The sequence below is a fragment of the Suncus etruscus genome, chromosome 11, assembly GCF_024139225.1.
Source record: "Suncus etruscus isolate mSunEtr1 chromosome 11, mSunEtr1.pri.cur, whole genome shotgun sequence".
NCBI lineage: Eukaryota > Metazoa > Chordata > Mammalia > Eulipotyphla > Soricidae > Suncus > Suncus etruscus.
In genome coordinates, this window is record NC_064858.1 from 43,050,584 (window position 1) to 43,056,070 (window position 5,487).

Here is a 5,487-nt window from a genome sequence, read left to right on the forward strand (position 1 = left end):
TATAGAAACATTAGGAATCAGCCAGAAATTTGGATGGCAAAGTTAAATTTTCTTTTTGTTTTTTGTTTTCTTTGGGTTTTGTTTTGTTTTGTTTTTTTGTTTTTTGTTTTTTTTGTTTGCTTGTTTTGGGGCCACACCTGGCGGTGCTTAAGGGTTACTCCTGGCTATCTGCTCAGAAATAGCCCCTGGCAGGCACGGGGGACCATATGGGACACCGGGATTCCATCCAAACACCTTAGGTCCTGGGTCAGCTGCTTGCAAGGCAAATGCCGTTGTGCTATCTCTCCCCCAAAGTTGAGTTTTTAATAATGTAAATCTAACCCCAAATATTATTGGACCCTAAGATTAAAACTGCACAGAATAGATTTATTAATAAATAGCTAAATAAATAGTAAAGAATTAGTAATAATAGTAGTAAATCAATAATAGTATATAGTTAATCATTAGTATATAGTGATTAAGTAGCAAATAATTAGTAAATAGACTTAGTAATCATTCTTATGAAATTTAATTCCATGCTATATGTTAAATGAAACTTAATAGGTTGTCATTAGTGATATGATGACAAATGTTATTTTGCAGCTATATGGATAAAATTCTTTGGATAAAGATTTAATCTTTTATATATTCAGATTTACAATAAAATAAAGAATGTTTTACTATTTTTTCTGGGGCCGGAGCTGTGGCACAAGGCATCTGCCTTGCCCGCGCTAGCCTAGGACGGACCGCAGTTCAATTCCCCGGTGTCTCCTATGGTCCCACAAGCCAGGAGCGATTTCTGAGCACATAGCCAGGAGTAACCCCTGAGCGTCACCAGGTGTGACCCCCCAAAAAAACCCAAACCAAATAACTATTTTTTCTTTCAACTTACAAATTAATAAATTGTGTATACAAATATACACAAGTGATCCTAATCAGTTTTAGTGACATATCATAACTGAATACATAAATCTGAAAAAGAATGTAAATTTCTGTGAAAACCATTTTAATTTTTTTTTTTTTACTTTTGAACACAGATACAAATGAATAAACAAAAATGCAGTATTTTTGGCATGAAGCTGAAGAGCTAAATGATGCAGCCAATTTTCAAAAATGAGACTTGGGATCAATACTACAGAAATGTGAATGTGTCACACTGGAAAATATCAAACATGAAGCTATTGCACAGAATAATGGGTTAATTCTCTAAGTCTGCTATTACACTACTTGGGGCTGAAAACTGCTTCTGAATTTTTTAACTTGGGGAAACTTATTTGCCTTCATAAACTTTTAGTTATCTAGCTACCTGTAAATATCCTACAAATACACTATAGCTTAGCTCATGGGGTTGATTGGATGAGTAACAGATGTATGAAATATGACTGATACATATGAAGTCTACAAAAGTTTTATATTATAATTATCATTTCCTGTTGTAAGTAGGGCAACCCATGAGATAAGATCTGTACTCCTCTATTCATGATTACACATGTGCTCTTGAAGTCTCACTAAAACTATTTTTTTCCTCTACATCCCCCCATAAAGGCAACAGACTGAATACATTGGCTTTTATGGAACTTGAGAAATATGAAAATGTGGGGCCAGAAAGATAGTATAGTGGGTAAGGTATTTTGCCTTGGATAGGGTTCCCTGTACATCTCCAAGAGTAATTCCTGAGTGTAGAACCAGGCATAAGCCCTTAGTATAGAGTCAGGGAAATAGGACTTTCAAATAAGGTTATATAAGAAATTGGAAAGTTGAGAGAGCCCAGCCTGACTATGTGGCAAAAATAAATAAATGAATGAATAAGTAGAAGGAAAAGAAGAAAAATATAAATAAATACACACATATATAAATGTTTCAATTCTAAGGGACTTATTTACACAGTAATTATTTCCTTCCCATCCCTATTTATGATTCCACTCAACTTTTTTCTAAATGATCAATCAGCAGGTACGAACAAAGAAGACATTATCATTCTTTAATTCATTTTGTATTTTTTCATTTCATGGTTGACTGATCCTAAGGCCAGGACAAAGATCATCATGATTGGAAACAGAAAAGTCTGAACTCCAGTGCACACCTCAACCTACAAAACCATCCAGTGCATTGCTGAGATCAATGCTTTTTTCCCCTCAGCCCTGCTGCAAAGGTTTCACAGGCAGTAGGCCTCTCTTTTCCCTCCTACAACATATGGCTATCATTAACTGAAGATAAGATCAGATGTAAGAGAATAAAGCTCGGCAGTGGGGGAACACAAGGAAAGCAAGAATGGAGAGTGAAATCTAGGATCAAATTCGGATCACATGGGCCCTGCAACCGTGAATACCCTGTTGGGTTGCCATGGAAACAAGACCTCTCTGCCAGAAGAACATGGACTCCAGGGCAGAGAGCAGAACACAGCCTGCTCTTCATTCAGCTTCAATCGAATATATTTCATTCATAAAAATCCTCATCTGCAGAGGTCAGTCTCCAGGTTGAGGATGGCTGAAATGTCGGGGATGACTATACAAGGTGTGATTCCATGAATGAAAAATCACCAAACTATCTCCTGGTGGCTCATCAGTCTATCAGACAAACCAAGTGGTCCAGAGGTAAAAACTAAAATATGCATGCAACTGAAAACAAGTGTCACAAAATTTGATAGCCTTATATCCTTTTGCTATTCTTCGCTAAAAATCTAGTCCAGGGGTGGGGAACAGAATTTTTATCCTCACTCAAAATGTCAAAATGCAATATGTGTTTAATATATTATTGTTAAAATTATATGCTTTTTGTGAGTGTCTCTTTTGGCAGGTCATTGCGTGGTATGGCTCTCTGACTCTCACAGTTTAAATTTTTGACTCTTTGTGCTCGCTTCGGCAGCACATATACTAAAATTGGAACGATACAGAGAAGATTAGCATGGCCCCTGCGCAAGGATGACACGCAAATTCGTGAAGCATTCCATATTTAAAAAAAATTTTTTTTTTGACTCTTTGTGTTAAACTTGTTTGCCACCCCTGATCTAGACCTTTAGGGTCTTGCTGATGCAAAAATGCCTTTAGTTGTTTCTTTACATCACAAAACATGCTTGAGAAGTGTCCTGTTTCTAGAAACAGATAGGCCAGGCTGGGCTCTCCCAATTTTCCAAATTCTTATATAAACTTCGTTAAAATCCCTATTTCCCTATGCCTCAGCACTCTCATTTATAAAATAGGGACAGTAGCCTCTACATCATGAGAATTAAATAAACTTGCCAATGCAAAACACTCTGTGGATAGCATATTATAAGTACTATAGGCTCACATTTTAATATATTAGTTCTCATAAATTATTCCTTTAGGAGAAAAAATGTTCATGTTGATTTTAGATGATCTGTTTCTATTTCAATGTTAAAAATGCTATTTTATTTTATTTTATTGCCTTGAGCAATTATATACACTGGATAAAGTCATAAATAGAACAGTCAAAGAAGGCTACAGTAGATTCATTCAAAAATTTTTATTCCCCTTCATTTCTTGTTTGTTGGGCTCTATGCACAACATTTTCCTACATCTAATCACAGTTCAGGACAACCCCAGTGAGAGAATGAATGAATGAATGATGAACAAGAGTTTCCTGACCAAGCAACAGTCAGGACCATTTATTCTAATTGTGGGATTGGATCGGAAATTACTTAGCAACCGCTAGAGCAAATGATGGGGTAGATTGTTCAGAGAACTTTCATAATTGTAATCAAGTAAACATCATTAAAGACTTTCCCTGACCGTATTTCCTGAGTTCTTCTTATCTTCCATTCATCAGAATAAACAATTAAAAGCAAACAGGGAACTACTTCCTGGATCATAAATGCTGAGAAACATGTGGTCTTCAAAGCCCACATGTTTTCTTCTTGGAAAAAGGCTTGCAAGATCCTCTGTTTCATGTGAAGACAAGCAGAGTTCTACATAATAAAGGGTTTTGAATGATGAGCATTAACATGCACATTGGGTTGTGTCTCAAACAGAAGCACGCTAATCCCTGAAGAGGATTTTAGATGGAAGAACTTGAATCATTTTTCTCTTTACCATTCTGCAATGTGGTTCTGAGAGTCTCAGACCAAGAATCAGAAGAATCTGACTTTTAACACTAACAGCCAAGCTTCTTCTGATAGATGTTGACTCACTATGACACCACATTTCCAGTGTGAAACTTCTCTTAATGAGGTTTCTCTACTACAAAGACATTGATAGAAGATCTATTGCATACATTGGCTTACACTGTTTGGGTTTTGTGCTAGAAATACCAAGTTATATCAGACCTAAAACAACACGTAGGTAAAATACTCCATGACACTGAGACTAAAGACATCTTTGAGGAGGAAACATCACTCTCCAATCAAGTGAAAGTGGAGATAAATAGATGGGACTATATTAAGCTGAAAAGCTTCTGCACCTCAAAGGAAATAGAGACTAGGATACAAAGGCCACCCACAGAATGGGAGAAACTATTCACAAAATACCCATCAGATAAGGGGCTAATATCTAAATATACAAGGTACTGACAGAATTGAGCAAGAAAAAAATCATCTAACCCCATCAAAAAATGAGAAGAAATGAACAATTTCTCAAAGAAGAAATACAAATAGCAAAAGTCACATCAAAAAATGTTCCACAACACTAATCATCAGGGAAATGCAAATCAAAACAACAATGAGGTACCATCTCATGCCACAGAGACTGACACATATCACAAAAAATAAGAATCAGTGCTGGTGGGAATGTGGGGAGAAAGGAACTCTCATTCACTGCTGATGGGAATGCCATCTAGTCCAACCTTTATGGAAAACAAATGGAAATCCCTCAAAAGAACTGGAAATTGAGCCACTATATGATCCAGCTATCCCATTCCTAGGGATATACCTGAGGAAATCAAAAACACAAAATAAATATGCTTCTACACATCTATATTCATTGCAGGACTATTTACAAAATCCAGAACCTGGAAACAACCCAGATGCCCTTCAACAGATGAATGACTAAAGAAATGATGGTAAATATACACAATGGAATACTATGCAGCTATCAAAAGAGAGAAAGTCATGATATTTTCCTATATATGGAGGGACATAGAAATTATTATGCTGAGTGAAGTAAGTCAGAGGGAGAGAGATAGACACAGCAAAGTCTCACTCATCTATGGGATTTAAGAAAAACAAACAAATTATTGTAATAATACCCAGAGACAATAGAGATGAGGGCTGGAAGGACTGGCTCACAATATGAAGTTTACGACAAAAAGTGGTGAATGAGTTAGAGAAATAGCTACACAACAACTATCATGACAATGTTAAGGAGTGAGAGAATTAGAATGCCTGTCTCAAATAAAGGCAGAGGGGGGTGAGAGAAGAGGGAAATGGGACATTGGTGGTGGGAATGTTTCAATGATGAAGGGGCATATTTTGTTTGTTTGTTTTAGGGTCACACCTAGCAGCACTCAGGGGTTACTCCTGGCTCTACACTCAGAAATAACCCTCAGCAGGCTCAG

General features: G+C 36.6%; 1 non-coding gene across 1 annotated transcript; it reads left to right on the forward strand.

Moving 5' to 3' along the window:
* Window positions 1-2,828: 2,828 nt before the first annotated feature.
* On the forward strand, window positions 2,829-2,935 carry LOC126023426 (U6 spliceosomal RNA). The gene has a single exon (XR_007500550.1). It is a non-coding gene; the product is annotated as a U6 spliceosomal RNA (small nuclear RNA).
* Window positions 2,936-5,487: the final 2,552 nt, after the last annotated feature.